Source organism: Bombina bombina, chromosome 8 (assembly GCF_027579735.1).
Source record: "Bombina bombina isolate aBomBom1 chromosome 8, aBomBom1.pri, whole genome shotgun sequence".
Taxonomy (NCBI): domain Eukaryota; kingdom Metazoa; phylum Chordata; class Amphibia; order Anura; family Bombinatoridae; genus Bombina; species Bombina bombina.
Genome location: NC_069506.1, coordinates 170203233 through 170228065, shown reverse-complemented (window position 1 = coordinate 170228065; position 24833 = coordinate 170203233). Strand labels below are relative to the sequence as shown.

The 24833-nt window shown below is 35.6% G+C and overlaps 1 protein-coding gene across 1 annotated transcript in view; it reads left to right on the top strand.

Moving 5' to 3' along the window:
• The window catches only part of LOC128638069 (serine/threonine-protein kinase BRSK2-like), a 392907-nt gene that overhangs the window by 84074 nt on the left and 284000 nt on the right, over window positions 1–24833 (top strand). The gene's annotated exons all lie outside the window — the stretch shown is intronic.

Genomic DNA, 24833 nt, shown 5'->3' with positions numbered 1-24833 from the left:
TCATCCAAGTGGGCAGAAGTCCTGAACAAAGCTGGGAGAAGTCTTCATCCAAGCGACAAGAAGTGGTCCTCCAGGCGGGCAGAAGTCTTCATCCAGACAGCATCTTCTATCCTTCCGACGCGGAGCAACTCCATCTTCAAGACATCCAGCGCGGAGCATCCTCCTTTGTTGACAGCTTCTGAAGAATGAAGGTTCCTTTAAGGAACGTCATCCAAGATGGCGTCCCTTGAATTCCGATTGGCTGATAGAATTCTATCAGCCAATCGGAATTAAAGTTGAAAAAATCCTATTGGCTGATGCAATCAGCCAATAGGATTGAGCTTCAATCCTATTGGCTTATCCAATCAGCCAATATGATTGAGCTCACATTCTATTGGCTGTTCCAATCAGCCAATAGAATGTGAGCTCAATCCTATTGGCTGATTGGATCTGCCAATAGGACTGAAGCTCAATCCTAAGGGCTGATTGCATCAGCCAATAGGATTTTTTCAATTTTAATTCCGATTGGCTGATAGAATTGTATCAGCCAATCGGAATTCAAGGGACGCCATCTTGGATGACGTCCCTTAAAGGATCCTTCATTCTTCAGTAGCCGTCGACAGAAGAGGATGCTCCGCGCCGTATGTCTTGAATATGGAGCCGCTCCACGTAGGAAGGATGAAGATAGAAGATGCCTCTTGGATGAAGACTTCTTCCGGCTTCGTTGAAGATTTCTTGCCGCTTGGATGAAGACTTCTCCCGGCTTGATTAGGATGGATGTCCGATCTTCAAAAACTGTAAGTGGATCTTTGGGGGTTCTTAGTTTTTTTTAAGGGTTTATTGGGTGGGTTTTATTTTTAGCTTAGGGTTTGGGCAATGGAAAAGAGCTAAATGCCCTTTTAAGGGCAATGCCCATCCAAATGCCCTTTTCAGGGCAATGGGAAGCTTAGGTTTTTTAGATAGGATTTTATTTGGGGGGCTTGGTTGTGTGGGTGGTGGGTTTTACTGTTGGGGGGTTGTTTGTATTTTTTATACAGGTAAAAGAGCTGATTTCTTTGGGGCAATGCCCCGCAAAAGGCCCTTTTAAGGGCTATTGGCAGTTTAGTTTAGGCTAGGGTTTTTTTTATTTTGGGGGGCTTTTTTATTTTGATAGGGCTATTAGATTAGGTGTAATTAGTTTAAATACTTGATAATTTCTTTTTTATTTTGTGTAATTTAGTGTTTATTTTTTTTTTTTGTAATAATTTAATTGTAGTGTAATGTTAGGTGTTATTGTAACACAGGTTAGGTTTTATTTTACAGGTAAATTTGTATTTATTTGACTAGGTAGCTAGTAAATAGTTAATAACTATTTACTAACTAGTCTACCTAGTTAAAATAAATACAAACTTACCTGTGAAATAAAAATAAAACCTAAGATAGCTACAATGTAACTATTAGTTACATTGTAGCTAGCTTAGGTTTTATTTTATAGGTATTTAGTTTTAAATAGGAATTATTTAGGTATTAATTGTAATTTTTATTTAGATTTATTTTAATTATGTTAAAGTTAGTGGGTGTTAGGGTTAGACTTAGGGTTAGGTTTAGCGGTTAATAACTTTAGTATAGTGGCGATGACGTTGGGAGCGGCAGATTAGGGGTTAATAAGTGTAGGTAGGTAGCAACGACATTGGGGCGGAAGATTAGGGGTAAATAAGTGTAATGTAGGTAGCGACGACATTGGGGGCTGCAGATTAGGGGTTAATAAGTGTAGGTAGGTGGCGGCGATGTCTGGGGCGGCAGATTAGGGGTTAATAAGTGTAATGTAGGTGTCGGCGATGTCAGGGGCAGCAGATTAGGGGTGTTTAGACTCGGGTTTATGTTAGGGTGTTAGGTGTAAACATAACTTTTCTTTCCCCATAGGAATCAGTGGGGCTGCGTTACAGAGCTTTACGCTCCTTTATTGTAGGTGTTAGGCTTTTTTTTAGCCGGCTCTCCCCATTGATGTCTTTGGGGAAATCTTGCATGAGTATGTAAAACCAGCTCAAAGCAGCGCTGGTATCTGTGTGCGGTATGGAGCTCAACGCTGCCATATTGCCTGCTAACGCTGGGTTTTTGCAAACCTGTAATAGCAGCTCTATAGGGAGGTGAGTGGTGACAATAACTTGCAAATTATTACCGAGCCGCTCATAACGCAAAACTCGTAATCTGGCCATAAGATTTTTTGGTGCCCTATTTTTGTAAACAGTAAGAATGTTAACTTTGCGATTTTTAGAAGATCACATGGACTTTGGTAAATTATTATTTTATGTGTACTATGCATTACTGTATTTAATTACTGTATTTGGATAAGTTTGTGCTATCAAAAAGATAAAACCTATGTCTGCTTATGCTAATGTAATGGATGTTGGATATTTGAGGCTTACCCTGTTTTTTTGGTAGAAAAAAAGTATGTGGTAAGTGTTTCAACTGGAATATAATCAACGGAACTATGTGTATTTCTGTGATTCTTTTGAATGGAGAGCTCAAGCAAACCCAGACTACGGTCTCTGTATTTTAAAATTAAACAGAATATACTGAGATTCCCATAATATTGGGTTGCATCATGTGCAGAACTAATGAATGTTCAAGTTGACACTTCATTGAAATATTTCTATTAATTAGCACTTTAGATACCGCAGAGATTAGTCTACATATTCTCTCTGACATGTTAAGTTATGGTTGGGGTGACCATATTGCCGCTTTAAAAACGGAAGCATATGAAAAATACATATGTCAGGGCTGTTTTCAGGCCTGTTTAAAGAAATGTTTTGTAAATGAACCCTGACATATGTATTTTTCATATGTGTCTCTTTTTAAAGCGCAATATGGTCACCCTAGTTTTGGTACATGTTATGTACACTAGTTCCCAGTGTTATTTTGCATTGTAAAATAACACAAACTTCATATGTTTGAAGATATATAAAATGTTCCTTATTAAACCTTACTTCTACATACAGCCATTACATAATTTTATTTCAAAACTGTTATTAGGATTGGAATAAATGTTCTTTTGAGAAAGGTCAAGTACTGTAGTCCTATACAATTTTTGATAGATAGTAAATGCCTGAAATAGTTAAAGCTGGAAAAGTGTAATTTAATAAAATCACTAATTGGATGATTATGTGCAGCAGTGCCAAATTATCTATTCTTTCCTTCAGAATAATGAAACTAGAGTGCTTTATTTCTCTCTAACAAGGGCTTTACTTGTAAAAAGTCTCTAATCTGAGAAAAATTACAGACTTTATCAACTCAACTAATTTATTTTTCTTAACATGAACTTTTATGAGTATTTAGGAAGAATGAGATTCTGTGAAATATGTGTTCATACGCAGCCAAGATTTCAGGTAGAACATGAAGCCATTTTTATACTGCCATCTGAAAACTGTATAACTTGTAAGTCTACTTTTCCTGTTTGGTGTTTTGGTGTAAATTTAATTTATATAGTACTTTGGTCTAGATGATACAACTGTCTATGTTAGACGGTTATTGTCACAGGACAGAGGTAGGGATATGGGTATGATTCTAAACAATTTGACATCTAGACTGGTTTACCAGTCCAAAGCACTCATTGAATTCTATTAAAAATAGGGCTGTCCCTACAAGTGAAGAAAATGCTATAAACCCGACATACGTTTAAACTTTAATATTACATCTAATATAAATCAAATCTTATTTTTGTAAGCATAGGTTTGCCTTTCAGAGAAATTACTGTTTTAAGTATTTTGATAAAAGCTCCCCACCTTTTAATTTGTGAGAAAAAACAGTGAGATCTGTAGGGTGAAAATGTTTACAGAATTATGCTGGGATTTGAGAGGCAACTTCATTTGCTCTCATGGATGCCTATTTTATGAAAAAACAACAATTACGCTTTGTATTTTGTATTTATAAGTACAAATTTCTATGTTTTATTTGCATATCCAGTGTACTTAAATAATGTTTTATGCTGTGCATATTTAACACATTTTATTCCTGTGTAAACTTTTTTTTAACGTTTTTGATAAAATATGATTTTTGGAGAACAATTCTTTTACGATTTTTGATGCACCTTAACAATACATTTTGCTTGAATATTTTTGTGTGAATAGTTAAATTCTTTGTTTTGTATTATTATTAAATTAAGATTTTCATCGTGCACTTTTGTAATGTATGCATTTCCTTCCCTTACGAAAATCCTTAGGGAGAAAGTGGCTTTATAGAATTCCACCAGGGAAATAACTGGCAAGCATTCTTATAGTCTCTCTAGCCCAGGGAGCTTTAAAGAATTGGGCCCATAATGACAAGCCTGAGTCTTAGGGGCAGATTTATCATAGTGCGAGCGGACATGATATGATGTAGCGTATCATGTCCGCTGCACATCAATAAATGACGACAGCATACGCTGTCTGCATTTATCATTGCACCAGCAGTTCTTGTGAACTGCTGGTGCAATGCCGCCCCCTGCAGATTTTTGGCCAATAGGCCACTAGCAGGGAGTGTCAATCAACCCAATCTGTCCACGTCCTCAGAGCGGGCGGAGAAGTTATGGAGCAGGGACTGTTAAATCGGCCCCTATGGATATTTTGTAGATAAATCTTTTGATACAGGCTTTGATCAGCCCCTTGCTTTGTTTGCAGCTTCATTTTCATTATTTTTTGTTAAGGAATTTTACTTTGATGAGATTCCATTTGAAATCCTCAAATGTTTTAGCCTGCTATTTCCTTGGAGTTTGGAATATTTTGTTGATGTGTATTGTTGTGTGCAGAGCAGATTTAAGTGGTAGTTTTCAGAATAAGATAGAGACATTGCTATTAATACATCTCTCCCCTTTCAACTTCCCACACCCTCATAACCAATTACATTTTAATGATAATTGAAAGCTACACAGGACAACTTTTCCTGCCTATTGCCCTTAGTCATGCAGACATTAATTGAGCGCATTTGTTTTTTTTTTTCGTGAGTTTAATAATGCATACAATTTTGTATTGTTTTAGGAGGTAACTATTTTTAGCTTCAGGGGCATTAATGGCAGAATTATTTAAGAATTGTTATATCTGGGGGGAGGGATCCCACAGACAATACCATCCGACAAGTTCAGAAAATATTATCTGATGAAAACAAGGTCAAGATAGTGATCAACTCTATTGTTTGGTATTAAATTCCAAGTTTCATATCCCTTTAAGACTATTTTTTTACATGTAAAACATAAATTGTAATTTCTATGCATGCTCTTTTAAATATAGGTAATTTGGACTGTAGAAGAATCTGTTGGCGCTCTACAAATATCTGATAATAATAATAATAAGTGATGCATATTAGTATTGTTACTGTGTGGTGGAAAATGCTGGCTGATTATAAATGTCTTGTTCCATTGGTGCTGAGAGAGTGCAGTAGTGGTATGCAGTGCCTCAGTAAAATGGTGTCATCTGTACAAAGTTATTTTGTGTTATGGCTTTTTGTCATAGTACCAACGTTTTGTGCTTGACTAGTACTGTGTGTTCAGTGAAAAAATGAAAGTTTTAATGATGTTGCAAAACATGAAGCAAGTAACTGATCTGCTGAACTCTCAAATTCTGTCAGTGTGGAATGAACAGAAAGCAGCAGTCTTCTTAAAAAAGAGCTGATCCGCTGTCTGACAAACAGCAGCATACCATTAACAGACATAGGACTAATTGCATATTAGCGGCTATAAAATACATTGGAGTTAGGAACAATTGCCTGGATTCACCATGTTCACCAAGCACAGCGTAATGTGAGATACGCGATACCTGCATAAATTGGATCTGCCATTCTCTTCTTATGATAAAAGTGAGAACTATTATGATTCCTATCTTCCCTTCACAGACAATAATACAGTTATTACTAGCTCATTTGAGGTTTTATAAAAGGCTTTCAGATTACTATTACAAAAGGGACTTATTGTATAAAAATCAAATTAAATTATTTGTTAGATTGTCATTTAGCACTACCGACCTTGCAAGTCTATGGGCCAGATTACAAGTAGAGCACTAATTAACGCTCCCACTCAAGCGTTAATTGCGCTAGGAGTAAGCTTTTTGATGCATCAGGTTGCTCTCATGCAATGAGTTGAAAGTAAACTGTTAATGCTCATGCGCTAACCCGAAGAGCGCAAAAAGCTGAAGCTAGAATATCGCGTGCACATTTACGTATTTCCCCCATAGAAGTCAATGGAGAAAAAAAAGATAGAAAGAGAACAAAGAAAAAAATTATAATAGGAGTAAAAGTCCCTAAAGTGTCCCTTTAAATATGAATATTGCATAAATATGCTTTTTCAGGTTTTCATCTACTTGACTGCAAAGGGCTCCGATTATATATATGTCTTTATATGTGTACCAGGACCAGTCAACACATTAGATTTGCATAATCAACAAATGCAAGATAACAAGACAATGCAATAGCACTTAGTCTGAACTTCAAATGAGTAGTAGATTTTTTTATAACAAATTTCAAAGTTATGTATATTTCCACTCCCCTTGTACCATGTGATAGCAATCAGCCAATCACAAATGCATATACGTATAGTCTGTGACTTCTTGCACATGCTCAGTAGGATCTGGTCACTCAAAAATTGTAAATATAAAAGACTGTGCACATTTTTTTAATGGAAGTAAATTGGAAAGTTGTTCAAAATTACATGCTATATCTGAATCCTGAAAATTTTATTTAACCCTTTAAGTGTTTATATGTGTAAATATGTCTGTAAATATATACACATATAAATACATTATGTAAAAAAAGAGAAATCAATACTGAATGATAGGCGCTCAGCTAAAACAATTTCTTTCTAGAATAGGAGTATTTTCCTCTCCAAACAGTTTATCGATGGTTTTAAAAATAATAATAATAGTCTTATGCAGATGAAATGCTTTCCTTTCTCCCAATTTTCACTTCTTATTACAGTATCATGAAGTAAGAATTTCCTGCTTACCAGCTTTTACCTCAATCTTATAAGGTAAATTATTCGCTCTTTAGTGAGTTAAAGATGGTGGTCTCTCTGTGCCTTTTTAAAGGGAACTTTCCAGAATCCTGGTCTGCTTGTAGATCCCTTTCTTGGGATATCGCTCTAGGATTCAATGGAGATCCTGGACTCTCTTGTTTTCTTTCAGATGGTGGTGAGAAACGTTGTCCCCTTGTCTGTGCTCAGGAAGAAGGTTCCCTTATTAACTCCAGTCACATCAATACCTGATATTATTATCGGTTATTTGTAGAGTGCCAACAAATTCCGCAGCGCTAATATCTCTCAGTGCTCTGGCCGTGTCCAGCAACAGCTGCACAGGAAGTCACATATAAATACATAAATAGAAATATACACATACACACATATATATATATATAAAATACACATACATATACATATTTAGACATGTATACAGTATGTATGTATCTCAATGTTAAAGCCCTTTGCCTGCCTTTTTTTCTAACACCTGAGACCTCATATCTTTGATCCTTTCTAACTTTTCTGTGCAATATTGATGGTGTTATTATGAGTGTAACTGTACTTTGTAATGTATCTTTGTTGTGTTAACCAAAGCTCTGAAGTTGTGGTAATCATTCTAGCGTAAATCGCAATTGTGCTCAAGCGATCGCGTTTACTTTCAACTCGTAATACGAGCAATAAGCCCGATGAGCACAAACACCCGTGATAAACCCCTTGTGGCTCGCACACAAATATTTGTGCTCCACTCGTAATCTGGCTCTATATGTTTAACCCTCTCAATGTGGTTCCCAAAAGGTATTTTAACTATGTGTTTAACCCAATTGATGCCATGTTCTAGCTGTTTAAGCCTCAATACTTAAAAATACCTTTAAAATGTAAATATTTGTTAACACTTAAAACTGATTCTACTTCTTCTACCCTCTATCTTAGAATATAGTGTCTTCTAATGCAGTGTTTCTCAACTACTGGGCAGCCCAAGAAATAAATACTTAAAGGGACACTAAACCCACATTTTTTCTTTCGTGATTCAAATAAATCATGCAATTTTAAGCAACTTTCTAATTTACTCATATTTCTTCATTCTCTAGGTATCTTTATTTGAAATGCAAGAATGTAAGTTTAGATGCCGGCCCATTTTTGGTGAATAACCTGGGTTGCTCTTGCTGATTGGTGGATACATTCACCCACCAATAAACAAGTACTGTCCAGAGACTGAACTTTTCAAGAAGGCATCTAAGCTATTTTTAAAATATGACATGCTAGGGATACTTGCAAAATGGACACGCAATGTACCAATATGACACCACTATTGTATGCTATATAAAGTTATTCAGCACTATATGGCAGCAGTGTTTGCAACAATGTCTCTTTTTTAACAATCTTATAGTATAAGTACTCAAGACATATGCAGATTTCTAAGCCTACCTCAGTATGCTCTAATGGCTTTTAGTCTCAGTCCTTTCTTCCTGTTGTTATTGGTTGTTGTGACCAATATATCTTTATTTGGCAAGACAATATAATTATGCTTGGATTAGGCATAGATAGAATACCCGTCTATAGTGTTTCTAACACTATGGTACACTTTCAACCATTAGATTTATTCATTAGTAAATACATTTTCTATAGGCAGGATGGTAGTTCATGCGTTATGTAGCTTTCCTAAATGATTTTTCGATAGCAATGCTGTCAAACTAGATTTTCGGTTTCAATTAAGCAGACACAGATGCCACCCAAAATGTATGGCCGATATTGGCTTTGGGGTTGTAATATATTATTTACTCACTTACATTTTCACAGAACTAATATATTTCATATTCATGTATAAGAAAACATAAAGGAGATGATGTAATCTTCAGCAAAGAAAGAGCAATAAAACTGTATAATTATTTGCCTGAGAAGATAGTGACTGCCAATACAATGCATAACTTTAAAAACAGACTTTATTACATTTTTGTCTAAATTAATTTATTCTGTTAGATTGGTAGGCTTTTTAAATGTATTACAGTCAGTTCACTTAGCAGTGTTTCGTGTAATAAAATCAGATTAAGGGGCCGATTTATCAATGTCTGGCGGACATTGCTTTGTAATACAATATTGCAAAACACTGCTGCCATAGAGTACTAAATACACATGCACACTCCTTAGTCTTTAATGAGCCTACCTAGTTGTACTCTTCAATAAAAGATACCAAGAGAACAACGCAAATTTGATAAAAAAGGTAAATTGGAAAGTTGCTTAAAATTGCATGATCATTCTGATTGAAGGGATAACTTTAGAAGAGCGCCTAATAGGTTTCAACCTCTTGAAAATGCCAACAATAGCAACAACCATCCCAGAGTTGAGACAAATGATATCTCTGTTCCTTCCAGGAACTCTTTTTTAGGGGAAAGCCTGAACACAAACTGGAACGTCCAAACATCAAAAAGGAAAGGCGGAACATTAGAAAATACAGAAACCCCCGAAAAGAAGACTCATAGAGGAGGAAGAGGAGGACGTAGAGTGAGAAAATCCAGATTGACCAATAATGGTTCGATCTCTGACATCGGCCTTTCAACTAAAGATCCAATACTGAATGAAGCATCTGGATCAAAGTACTGTCCTCCAGAGAAACAGAAAAGGCATATTTAACCTAAGTAAAGCTGACCTTACAGAAAATGACAATGAAGTTCTGAGCTTGGGCTTATCGTTTACCCCAACCACAAAATTGGATAAGTTTAAGACCTATGTAAGCGCAAAAAACCTTGTAAGGAAACTTACCTTGACAAGATTTTTCCTCGTCACCATTAGAAAATGACAACTTTAGCCCCCTCCCAAATAATGGTGACATGTTTGCACATACCAATCTATGACCCAAATCTACCTTCTATCCATTAACAAGTAAAGGACTGACCATCAAAACATTTGAAAGACTGATCTGTAATGACATCAAGAAACTAAATCAGAACAGCAAGTGTAAACAAAACATCACAAAAAAACAACTGCACACAATAAGAACTCTTGAATCTAATAAGGATATAGTCATTAAACCTGTGGACAAGGGAAGTGGGTTAGTTGTCCTCAACAAAGAGGATTATATTAATGAATCACACAGAATCCTAAGGGATAGAAAGACCTATGAACTTCTAACAAGTGACCCTTCAAACATTTTCAAAGAAGATCTGGAAAGGCTTCTGCTCGAAGACAAATATTTAGGGATTATTAACCATAAGAATTACAACTATCTCAACATAAGCTATCCAAGAATACCTGTGTTTTATCAGCTACTGAAAATCCATAAAACCTTAAACAACCCCCCCGGTAGATGGATAATTTCAGGTATAGGGTCCCTCACAAGCAATCTTTCTGAATATATAGACCAACATCTACAGACGTTTGTGAGGAAATTACCGTCATTCCTAAGAGACTCCGCTGAGGTATTAAATACCCTCAATAAGATCACATGGCAAAAAACTTAATTTGGGTAACATGTGATGTGACATCCCTATACACAAGCATTCCCCACTCTGAAGGCATGGAAGCAGTAGAGTATTTTCTGGACAAAGATCCCACTATACCCTCATCCCAAAAATAATTTATTCTAAGTGGGATAAAATATATACTCACACATAATTATTTCAATTATGAATGGAAATATTAAAACCAGTTGTGTGGTACTGCGATGGGGACCAAGTTCACACCAAGTTATGCCAATCTCTATATGGGCAGATGGGAATCCATCTTTTGGGAATTATACCTGGCCAGTGCGGACTTGGTCCTCTATCGCAGGTACATAGATGACATATTAATGATATGGAAAGGAAACATTGAGGATCTTGAACATACTCTCAAAGTTATGAACAACAATGTGTACAATCTAAAATTTACACACCATTATTCATATGATCAGATTCATTTTCTAGATCTGAGCATTAATTCAACCAAAGGAGTAATTAATACATCCACCTACTTTAAACCAGTAGATTGTACCAACTATCTGCATCAAACAAGCTGCCATCATGACAACTGGATAAAAAACATCCCTAAAGGCCAGTTGATGAGAGTGAAGAAAGAGTGGCGCAAACAATCACAGATTCTTCTAAAACAATTTGAGGAAAGAGGATACAACATGACAGCAATCAACAAAACAGTAGAAGAGGTGGATAAAATAGATAGGAACACCCTCCTCAGTTATAAAATTAAAAATATGCAGCCTGATAAAGGTATCCTAGATGTCCCCTGTATTACTGAATTTAGTCAGAATAAGCATCAAGTAGAAAGAATTATCAAAAGACACTGGGATGTCCTTAAACAAGACAATATAATTGGAGAGACATTAAGTGACAAACCACACTTTATATACAAGACAACACGGAACCTTAAAACCATTTTGGCTCCCAGTGTCATTGATAAAAAGTCTGGCTCAGTAAAAGGCCTACATGGAGATGTCCTTAAGGGCTTCTTCCCTTGTCATAAATGCAAAGCTTGCAAGCATGGTCTCAAGACCAGTACTGCCCAATCGTATGTAACCAAAGAGGAATTTAAAGTAAATCAAATGATCCACTGTAAGGATAAAGGCATTTTATATTTAATTAGAATTCTCCTGCGGACTGCAGCATGTAGGTCAAACTGGCAGACCTCTAAGAGATCGGATTAGGGTGCACCTTCTCAAAATAGAGGGGAATAAGGAAGAAGTTCCCCTATACAAGCACTTCAAGGAAAAATATAATGGAGATACTAATGCTCTTAAGTTTATGGGTCGGCAGAAAGTATATAAGAACTCCTCATGAATAAATGCAAGTGGATCTTTGAACTAGATTGCATTTCCCTAAAGGCCTAAATGCCGACTTTGAAGTAGCGCATCTTCTGTAAATTGCATCAGACACACGCATTTTCTGTAGATCGTTTGAAACATGCACTTCACCTTTCACATTTGTCGCATGGGTATCCATATAAAGCCTATATATCTGTGACTCTAGAATTTGCTTGTTCCATATTTATATACATATGTACACGTGTATATATATGTATATATATCTATGTAGATACATAAGCGCTTTGAGCTTCTTTACTCTGAATGTATTTTTCATACAGTTATCTTAGGTATTCCCTTACCTCCCTATGAGGTTCATATATTCATTTATTCATTTATTTCATGAGGATCCTATACTTATTCTATTATATTCTGTCATTTATATAGTATACAGGTACAGTTTTTCTATACCCATGTACAACCTCTGGCTATGCAAAAAGAATGTAAAAGTGTGTCTCACAGCGCATCGGGCCAGCTGTATAGTCACAGCCTGGCCCGACCGCGCCATTATACACAGTGCAGCTCGCTCCTGCTGTCAGACAGAGCAGGAGCGAGCTGCACTTAGTGTTATGGCACGGTCGGGCCAGGCTGTGACTATACAGCTGGCCCGATGCGCTGTGTGAAACAAACAGACCCGCTCAGAAGAGCACAGAGAGCGGGTCTGTAAAACAGCCGTTTTTTTAAAAAAAATTAAAAGGGTATATTATGTTTTACAAAGTTTGGCTAATATACTGTTATATAATTCTGCACTATGTTCAGAATTATATATTATTATTTATAAGGTTTATTGACACTTTAAGTCCTTTTTCTTTCTCCTTTTTTTCTTTATTTTCTTTTCTGTTTCCTTATGTAGAGCGCTTATAATAATTTTTGTCTGTGTTATATGTTAAATGCATAACGCTACGTCTTACCTATGTCATCTCAAGTATGAAATTATTTGCTATGTACTATTAACAATCTGTATTGAGTGATACCCATCAGTACGCTCTCAGCAATACTTGTTATTTTTATTAATTAAACCTTGCTCTATCTAAAGCGTTAACATCAGCTCTAAAAATCCCACTGCCCCTACACATACAGAGTATTTTAGAAGTAAAAAAAAAGGTAGTCCAGTGTAGCCTTAGAAAAAAATATCACCTTTATTTAACGTAATAAAAATGTTATGGAGACATCAAGGAAGGAGCCTCAAAACGCAGCCAGAAAGAAGTCTGACCGGTTTAGGTCACAAAGACCGTAATCATAGACATAAATTGATACATATGTTCACTACTTTTAAAAGGGTAAAAACATGCGCCTAGATTACGAGTTTTGTCGGTAAGGCTGTGCGGTGTTAACAAGCAGTTTTCCCTCACCGCTCACCTACAGACAGCGCTGGTATTATGGGTTCTTAGAAACCCGGCGTTAGCCGCAAAAAAGTGAGCGTAGAGCAAAATTTAGCTCCACATCTCACCTCAATACCAGCGCTGCTTATGTTAGCGGTGAGCAGGTAAAATGTGCTTGTGCACGATTTCCCCATAGGAATCAACGGGGGAGAGTCGGCTGAAAAAAAAACCTAACACCTGCAAAAAAGCAGCCCCATTGATTCCTATGGGGAAATAAAAGTTATGTCTATACCTAACACCCTAACATGAACCCCGAGTCTAAACACCCCTAATCTTACACTTATTAACCCCTAATCTGCTTCCCCTGACATCGCCGACACCTACATTATATTATTAACCCCTAATCTGCCGCTCCGGACACCACTGCCACCTACATTATACTTATGAACCCCTAATCTGCTGCCCCCAACATCGCCGAACCCTACATTATATTTATTAACCCCTAATCTGCCACCCCCAATGTCGCCGCAACCTACCTACACTTATTAACCCCTAATCTGCCGCCCCCAAAGTCGCCGCCACTATATTAAATTTATTCACCCCTAAATCTAAGTCTAACCCTAACACACTCTAACTTAAATATAATTTAAATAAATCTAAATAAAATAACTATCATTAACTAAATTATTCCTATTTAAAACTAAATACTTACCTATAAAATAAACCCTAAGATAGCTACAATATAACTAATAATTACATTGTAGCTAGCTTAGGATTTATTTTTTATTTTACAGGCAACTTTGTATTTATTTTAACTAGGTAGAATAGTTACTAAATAGTTATTAACTATTTAATAGCTACCTAGTTAAAATAAATTCAAATTTACCTGTAAAATAAAACCTAACCTAAGTTACAATTACACCTAACACTACACTATAATTAAATTAATTATCTAAACTAAATACAATTAAATACAATTTTAAAAAAAATCTAAAGTACAAAAAAAAACACACTAAATTACAGAAAATAATAAAATAATTACAAGTTTTTTAAACTAATTACACCTAATCTAATCTCCCTAATAAAATAAAAAAGCCCCCCAAAATAATAAAAAAGCCCTACCCTATACTAAATTACAAATAGTCCTTAAAAGGGCCTTTTGCGGGGCATTGCGCCAAAGTAATCAGCTCTATTACCTGTAAAAAACCCCCAACATTAAAACCCACCACCCACACACCCAACCCTACTCTAAAACCCACCCAATCCCCCCTTAATAAAACCTAACACTAACCCCTTGAAGATCACCCTACCTTGAGAAGTCTTCACCCAGCCGGGTCGAAGTCCTCAACGAAGCCGGGCGAAGTGGTCCTCCAGACGGGCAGAAGTCTTCATCGAAGCCGGCCAGAAGAGGTCCTCCAGATGGGCAGAAGTCTTCATCCAGACGGCACCTTCTATCTTCATCCATCCGGCGCGGAGCGGGTCCATCTTCAAGACATCCGACGCGGAGCATCCTCTTCCAACGAAGTCCAAATGAAGAATGAAGGTTCCTTTAAATGACGTCATCCAAAATGGCGTCCCTTGAATTCCGATTGGCTGATAGAATTCTATCAGCCATTCGGAATTAAGGTAGAAAAAAGGAGGACCTCTTCTGGCCGGCTTCGATGAAGACTTCTGCACGTCTGGAGGACCACTTCGCCCTGCAAAAGGCCATTTTAAGGGCTATTTGTAATTTAGTATAGGGTAGGGCTTTTTATTATTTTGGGGGGCTTTTTTATTTTATTAGGGGGGATTAGATTAGGTGTAATTAGTTTAAAAAACTTGTAATTATTTTATTATTTTCTGTAATTTAGTGGGGGGATTTTCATACTTTAGATATTTTTTTTAAATTGTATTTAATTGTATTTAGTTTAGGTAATTAATTTCATTATAGTGTAGTGTTAGGTATAATTGTAACTTAGGTTAAGATTTATTTTACAGGTAAATTTAATACATTTAATATAGTTGCGGCGACGTTGGGGGCGGTAGATTAGGCGTTAATAAATGTAGGTAGGTGTCGGCGATGTTAGGTATGGCAGATTAGGGGTTAATAAAATGTAACTAGTGTTTGCGATGCGGGAGGGCGGCGGTTTAGGGGTTAATATATTTTTTATAGTGGCAGCGATGTCCGGTTCGGCAGATTAGGGGTTAATTTTTTTTATTGTTTGCGATGTGGGGGGCCTCGCTTTAGGGGTTAATAGGTAGTTTATGGGTGTTAGTGTACTTTTTAGCACTTTAGTTAAGAGTTTTATACTACGGCGTTAGCCCATAAAACTCTTAACTACTGACTTTTAAATGCGGTACCAGTCTTGACAGGAGAGGCTGTACCACTCACTTTTTGGAAGACTCGTAATACCGGCATTATGCAAGTCCCATTGAAAAAATAGGATACGCAATTGACGTAAGTGGATTTGCTGTATTTTCGAGTCTGGCCAAAAAAGTGAGCGGTACACCTGTCATTTCAAGAGTCGTAGTACCAGCGTTAGGAAAAAAGCAGAGTTGGGACCTCTCAACGCTGCTTTTTAAGGCTAACGCAAGACTCGTAATCTAGGTGAAGGTTATTGGATAAGAACATTGGCTACGTAATTGACAATAAATTTAAAGGGGACAAGGTAAATACTAGAAGATTAATAATTTATGCTAAACAAGGGAGGATATTATATACAGAATGCAAGCATGAAGTAGTGAAACACCAAGTAGACTAGAGAATAGGGATGGGCGAATGTGTTTATATACAAATTCGAATGTTAGAACGAATGTTATTGTAGAAATTCGATTTACATACACGAATATTCTTAAAAATTCGATTTTCGAATGTTATTTACAGTTTTCGAATGTCACATTCGAATTTGAATGTCACATTCTAATTTGAATGTCACATTCGAATTCGAATGTTACATTCGAATTCAAATGTTACATTCGAATATCACATTCGAATATTACATTTATAAAACACAATTTTAGATTAGAAACACTATTTCGAATGTCACATTCGAATCGAATATCACATTCGAATCGAATGTCACATTCAAATTCGAAAATTACATTTATAAAACACAGTATTAGACTATTTCGAATTTGAATGTCACATTTGAATCGAATATCACATTCGAATCGAATATCACATTTAAAACACAGTAGTAGACTAGAAATACTATTTCAAATTCGAATGTCACTTTCGAATTTGAATGTAGCATTCGAATTCGAATATCACATTCGAATTGAATATCACATTTAAAACACAGTAGTAGACTAGAAATACTATTTCAAATTTGAATGTCACTGTCGAATTTGAATGTCACATTCGAATTCGAATATTACATTTCGAAATTGAATGAATACATAGCTAAACATTCTATTATTCAAACGAATATTTTCGAATTTTATTGAAAAATTCGAAAACGAAAATTCAAAAATAGAATGTTAGAATGTTATATAAACATTCAAAATTTGATTCAAACGAACGAATGTATCAAAATTTGTTTTAAATTTCGAATTTTTAGAAACATTCGCCCATCCCTAGTAGAGAATAACAATGCACAGTATATTGTATTTGATAGGAGATCTAAGAACATTAATTCACAATAGAAATAAACAATAAATGTCGTAAAAATCCTATAACACCTATAGTGATAGATAACCTATAAATAATATCAACTATATAACAAAACAGAAAACAGCCTTGAAATAAATATAATATGACATAAATAAAGAGGAAATGAACCCATATTGCAACATGATATTTAGGTCATATAGCCTATATGAACCTATGCTCTAGAATTACATAAAACTATATATTAATACAAGTATGGAATAGTGAAACCACTAGTAGAAAATAATAGTGCACAATATATTGTACCCAATAAATCACCTAAGAGCATTAATTCTCAATAGAAGTAAACCATGGGTATCGTGAAGATCCTATAACACCTGTAATGATAAATATCTTATAGATAATCTCAACTATGTAGCAAAATGACAAACAGCCTTGAAGTAGATATACTGTGACAGGGATGAAGAGGAAATAAACCCATATTATTAGGGGAATTTTAAAAAAATATAGGCTATATGAACCTATACTCTAGATTAACATAAAACTTTATATTAATACCCATAAATACATGGACCTAAACTACCGTACTCAGCATAGTGCCCTATCAAAGTTGCTAGTTGATTACAGTAATCAGGAGCTCAATTATATAAACAGGACAAAGAATATCTAAAGAACATAATTAGGAAAATAGTGGTTACAAATTCAACTGGTTCAATATTTCAAAAACAGTTTACCTATGCCAATAGTTAATTATATCATGCTCAGAATTGAAACTTACTGGTACCAAACAATTCAGTTTAAATATCCAGTAGGTCTCTTGTCTGCACAATGTGGACAGTCTGTCTCCTCCTCTAGGAGTTTTAGGAATCTGTTCGATAACCTGCAACTTGAAAATTGTCACATCTTGGTCATGTATATCCAGAAAATGTCTAGACAATGCTGAGCATGGCCTTTCACCTGATATATAGGATAGGTGTTCCCTTACTCTAGTTCCCACCTCTCTTGTCATTCTACCTACATAGGATTTGGAACACTTGGAACACTCGATAAGATAAATAATGTATATACTCTTGCAGTTTATGCATCCCTTGGTGTCAAAACTTTCCCCTGTGTGCCGAGACACCAAGGACCTGCCGGTCTGGATGTGGTCACATGAAGTATGTGACATGATACACTATATATTTTCCATCTGCCCATAATAAAGATTGCAGCTGTAAAGTCTGAGTCTCTATGTAAATGAATTCATCACATGCCATATGACCAAACCGGTACTTTCACTTGTACTAAAGGGTAGCGTATCATAGATATGAGCATAGTCTTCCTATACCACTCCCACTGACACGTCACTCTCCAAACCAAACGGTGCCGCATCCCACCATGCCCCCCCTCTCTGGTAGGCTAAACAACCCTTTAAATATTTTAGTAACCTCAGTAGCTGGTATAGTCTTGAGAAAGGCATGTCATAGGTCAAAACGCGTTGACTGATCCCCTATTTTTTACATACCAGCCCGATACGATGAGCACACTTCCCTTATTAGCTCTGCTATTGCTGCAGTTTTTGGTGCACCTGTGTTTCTCTTTTTTTTCCAGGTACTTCTGTTCCATATTATCTGATCCTGCATAGTGGACCAGCCCCTGCACTTCGTCCTCTGGGAAATATTGGAACATTATTTGCTATGTACTATTAACAATCTGTATTGAGCAATACCCATCAGTACGCTCTCAGCGATACTTGTTATTTTTATTAATTAAACCTTGCTCTATCTATAGCGCTAACATCAGCTCTATACAAATCCCATTGCCCCTACACATACAGAGTATTTTAGAAGTAGCCATTACCATTGATCCTCAGATAGAACTAGCAACACATAATATAATACATTAATATAATAAAATAATAAAATAATATGTACTGTTTTTCATCATAACTGTATATATTACAGTTCCTCCTATCTATCACTTTAAGACATATATCTCACTTACCTCTTTGCCCACAGTAAAGATGGTAGCAACAAAGTATTTGACATGATACACTATATATTTTCCATCTGCCCATAATAAAGATTGCGGCTGTAAAGTCTGAGTCTCTATGTAAATGAATACATCACATGCCATATGATCAAACCGGTACTTTCAGTTGTATTAAAGGGTAGCGCATCATAGATATGAACATAGTCTTCCTATACCACTCCCACTGACACGTCACTCTCCAAACCAAATGGCGCCACATCCCATCACGCCACCCCTCTCTGATAGGCTAAACAAGCCTTTAAATATTTTAGTAAACTCAGTAGCTGGTATAGTCTTGAGAAAGGCTGTCCTAGGCCGAAACGCATTGACTGATCCCCTATTTTTGACATACCAGCCCAAGTCGATACAGTGAGCACACTTCCCTTATTAGCCCTGCTATTGCTGCAGTTTTTGGTGCACCTGTGTTTCTCTTTTTTTTTCCAGGTACTTGTGTTCCATATTATCTGATCCTGCATAACGGACCAGCCCCTGCACTTCATCCTCTGGGAAATATTGGAACTCTTTTTCTCTCCTGAACTCTTTCACTTTGGATCTTTCTTTTTTAAACCATATGGACAATTCATATGTTTTTCAGTTGTTCATTTCACACACTTTTTTGCTGCAGCTAATCATCATGTTTGTACATATCTTGGCCAAAAGACATGTTTTTATAATCTTTTTTTATATTCAATGTTTATTACCATTGCTGTTTTAAAATGTGGCTTATAAAAATATATAACAGATAACCCGCATATCTGATATTTTGGCATTCTGTGAGAAGCCAAAATATAATTAAACTACTATTTATTTATCTTCATTTGGTATTAGATATGTGTGAAGGTAACCGTACAGCACTTTATCACATAGGAGGTTTCTCAGCATCTTTGGAATAACACAATGTAGCTTTCTCTAGTATTAATACTCTGTTGCTCATTTCAGTGCTTTGTAATATCACTTTGTAGCCCTTCTCAGTGGTCTATTAACATACCTTCTGTTATTAATTATTTTACTACATTTAATATGTAGTTAATCATCTCACCACATTTGTAGTACTATACAATATGTGTTTATTTTTTATTTATTTTTTGTAGCAGGCATACCTCTTCTTGCAGCTACTATACACATTCTGTAAATTGCAGTGTAAATTCACAGAATATTATTTCCTTTGTTATTTGTTTGTGACCCCTAGAGGTAATTTTTAAAATAGCCCACTTACCCCTATCCTTAAGATACCCCATTCACATATCTTTATAACGCACTTAAGCTCCCCTCCCCTGAGGGTGGTGCTCCTTCTATGCACTCATATACTACTAATTTAGAGCGATTTTGTTAGGTAATCGTTCAAATTCAGTGAGTCTGTGCGTTTTTCCATGTGGCGCAGATCACTATATATCACTTCACTCTATCTGAATCATAAAAGTAAAATTTTAAATTTACTGTCCCTTTAGGCTTAACTGGAGATTTTTTGTAAGTATATTAGATTTGTATATGTTGAACTCGATGGACTTCAGTCTTATTTTTCAACCTCATCTACTATGTTACTATGTTCATGATTCAGACAAAGCATGTAATTTTAAGAGACTTTATAATGTAATTCTATTATCAAATTTAATTTGTTCTCTTGGTATCCTTTGTTGAAAAGCATTCCAGGATACTCCCAAGAGCAGCAATGCAATTTAGATCCCACTACTGTATTGCTACTCTGGATTTGAGTGTAACTTCTTTGCTATATACAAGCAATAGGTGAAACAAGTTCTAACCCAGTACATTTTCTTTTTGCACTTTTATCTCTTTTTAAACAATCAGTATTAATATATATGATGTACTACTAGCAAGTACCATATATTTTACCTTTTAAACATAGTGTGGTATGCCAGCCCAGAGAGAAATCTTCATGTGTGTTTATGTTTATGTTAGTTAGACAGTACCCAATGTCATTATCTTACCTTGCTGCCTTCATACTTGCTATTAAAGAACCAATACATACATTAGAAATGCATAATCCATAAATGCACAATAAAAAGATACAATAGCACTTTGTCTGAATTTCAAATTACTAGTAGATTTTATTTATATATAAATGTTATAGATTGCTTCTATTTCCATTCTCACTGTTTCATGTGTCAGCCATCAGCCAATCACAGACTCTTTTGCACTTGCTCAGTAGGAGATAAAGATAAAAAACAGAGCGTAAACTGATAATGGAAGTAAATTAAAACATTTTTAAAATTGCATCCTCTATATGAATGATGAAAGTTTAATTTTAGTGTCTCTTTAATTCTGGAAATATATGATAATCTCTTTTAGAGGCTCATCTAAAATGTTTAGGTTTTAATTTCTATTCCCTAGTTAGTTTATTATTGTAAACACATTTTATTGTATTTTACATATTAATTGAAACACAACTTTCCTTACCTATTTTTTTCTCATGCATTAATATGATTTACCCTCCTCGTCTGAAGGAGTTATTATTTTATGATGATAAAATAAATCTTCCATAGCTTTGCGTTTCCTTTACGGTTAATTTTCATTGAGGGAGTGTACAAAAATGAATTTCTTTCAGATCACGTTCCTCTTTCTTCTAATACGATTTATATTAGGTATTTGGGACAAGGGTAGAATATATTGAGACTATGGGTCCCATTTATCAAGGCATCAATTTATGATCCACATGTATTTTCGCGTCAAAGTACGCTTATAGAATTTATCAACGTACAAACAAAAATGAATGGATTGTTTGCGCCAGTGAATATGCCTTCAATCACCAAGTGCTTCAAGACGTTTGCAGCTAATCCTCGTGCGGATTTACCATCGTCTGTTATTTATCACGATACTTTTTCAAGTTATTAAGGAATTAATCAATACGTTCATGACTATTTTTGTGTTCCGCAATTAATTTTCGCCAGCTTTTAGGTGGTATATACAATGAAAATTAATAGGTGTTGGAGACAAATCGCAAACAGCAAAAAAGGCGCAAACAGAACAGTGTTGTGTCAGAACATTTTTTTGCGTTGTTGTAGGTAGATCTTAGAAGAATGGAGAGCCTGCAACATATGTTCATTTTTATAATATAAGAAGGCCACATGTAGAAGATGAAGTAGGATCAGAAACAATCCTATTAAGAAGATGGCATTGGGTGCCCAGAGTCTCTCAAGATGTGGTCTAGAGGCATTAACAGACTAAGAGATTGTGCAGTGGTTCTGGCTGACCTGTGAGTCAATTTTGTTGCTTTACGAGGTCAGTAAAGTTATTTAGCCTTTAACATCCTGTACACAGGCAATACCTGGGATGCTAAAATTACTTGCTGCTCTAAACTTTTTTGCCACCAGATCTTTCCAGTCTGTGTACTCTGTGGAATGAGTTAGACAAAATTCTCCCATCATCTGAAGACAGTGTGATGTGAAAGGCACTTCCTGAAATCTTACCACTCTATGTATGTTTGGCATTCTGTCAAATCAAATTTTTACAGATTTTCCAGTGATCCCAATGTGCTTGGTTCAATTGATTGAACTAATATTGCTGTTCAGTCAGCTCGCAAAAGGGGGAAAATATATCAGAATTAAAACAAACTACCACTGAACGTACAGATGGTGTGTGTCATCCCATGATAAAGATCATTGGTGTATTTTCTAACTTTCCTGGGTCATGCCATGATTCATATACATATATATCAGCAGACAAGATTGTACAGAAAGTGCACTCGATGACCTTGTTACAAGATCATCATAATCTAATAAATCTGCAATATAAACGGGGCCTCCACGGTACCCTGTGCAGATTTCTTGTTATGAGCAATTTTCGCCTTGGTAATATAATAGAAACGTTTTTTTACAATATTCAACATCCTTCTTGTAAAGTCCCTGAGTGCTCACCTTGTCTTCAATTTTCCCCCAAATTAAAGTTTTACACGTCTCTGATGTTTGCTTAGCTTTACAACCAAACAGAAACTCATATTTTTCAAGAATCCTGTCCACGAGTATGTTGTTTTGGTCATGAGAGAATTGGACTTTTCTTCAAGATTTGGTTTCCCATATAAGGTTACATCACTTCCAGAAGCCATCTTAACTACCATGTCAATTTAGCCGCTACTAACATATGAATCGATAACGTTTCCATGCAACTTTATATCACTTTACATGCGTTTAATTTTCTGTGGTTGTGATGTTTATGACACCTTGCATATCACATGAGCATTTACATAGACTTCTCATTCACTCTATGATTTATAAATTTAAATATTCCTGTGCTAAAAGTTATCATTAATTGACTGATCACTGAACGAATATGAAGTGATAGTTCAATTGTTTTATAAATAAATATGTTTGCCAGTTCAACTTCCTCATCTAGCGAATCAAAATGGACAGATTTGCGAATAAAGAAGCGAACATGTTGACCCTTAATAAATGGGACCCTATGTTACAATTTGCCTTTGCTCTTCATTAAAGAACAGCAAACCTATTTGTGGTTACAGTATAAGTTTTTATGCATTTTTTGTTATTATTTTATCTACCTTTTTATATTAAATTGACACTAAATTATAGTCCAGATTATAAAAATGTTTAATATAAGCCAGTAAAATTCTTACAATAGCTCATAGTTGCTGTGTAAGTATCATGAATACTGGAAATAGAAGATATTGTATGAACAAGTATAATAAAATAAATGACGTATAAAAAAGGCCAACATGTATGCAGGAGAAAATGAAAAAAAAGAAGCTTGGGGAAATTAGAGGGATGGGGGAGGGGAATTTCTCCATAAGTTAATAGGTCACATGGTTAAACTTTAGCATATGATTTGAGTATAATGTTGGAAAACAAAATGATACTGATGATGTGGTCCATAGTTGCTCAATGGCTGTGTACATTTCTAGTCTATTTGTTATATAGTATTGATATTGTTCAAGTGAAAGAGTACAGCTAATTTTTGCGTCTCATACTTGTAAAGAAATATTGGGCTAGATTACAAGTGAAGTGCTAATTTAACGTGCACCTGTAAAGGGGCAAATTTGCCCGTTTACGGGCGCACATTAAATAACCAGCCATTACAAGTGGCTGATTAATGCTCCAGCGAACTTGCGGTAGCACTTTGGCTAAGCAAAATTAACCAGAGGTCAGACCTCTGGTTAATTAAACAAAATGTCACCCAATTGCCCCCCAAATAAAGTGTACACTTCCCTTCATAAAATAAAAAATAGTAACCTCTTTATTTTTTAATAAAAACACTGTACAAAGCAGTTATAAGGGGTTAAAGTGAGGGGATGGGGGCTGTTAGAAGAAAAAAAAAAGTCACTGAAAAGTGCCTTTACATTGCGGTCTATGGGGACAGTGTTTATACTGTTAATATATATGTATATGCTTATATATGTATGTGTTAATATGTTTATATACTCATATAAACACATAAATATATATGTACTGTATATATTCATATACATTTTAAATTTGCTGCCCAATGCCACACGACTTACCCCTGTGCTAGGTTCTCTGTCGTGTCTCATGGCATGAGAACGTGGCTCCCATTGGAGCCTATGGAAGTGAGCGCAATGCTTCCAGGCATTGCATTTCGCTGAACATGTAATACCAGCACACATTTGTGTACACTGGTATTACTGAGTGAAGCGCAAATATCACGCTCGCGAAAGCGAAATTTTAGCACTCCATTTGTAATCTAGGTCATAGTCGCTTGTTTCCACTTACAAGAAAAAAGCTGCTTTGCACTATTTATTCAATATTCATAAACATTTGGAATACTTTGGGTTTAAGCTTGCAGTTTCATTTGGGAGTTATGATACAGATCAGGTTTACAAATACATCATTTACATAGCATAAGATTGGAGACAAAAAAGGTTTGATTTTTGGTCGGGACTACCAAATATGTAGAAAAGAATGTTGGGCACCACAACCTCTCTAACATTTTTCTATCTTTTTTAATGATCCTTACAATCACCCAAAGCTTGGCCAAAGGTTGAACTGATGTATTAGAAAATTACATAGAGGCTTATGAAGTTCTACCTCTACAAATAAGATGGATGTCTACAATATATTAACTGTACATTTACTCAGAAAATAGAGATTTTTTCTTTAAAAAAAAATCTTGTTTTACCAGCAGTAATGTTCTTTTGTATCTGGCGGCAAATATTTTTATTACAGCCATATATTTATGTAGTGCCAAGAAATGTTAAAGTATCAC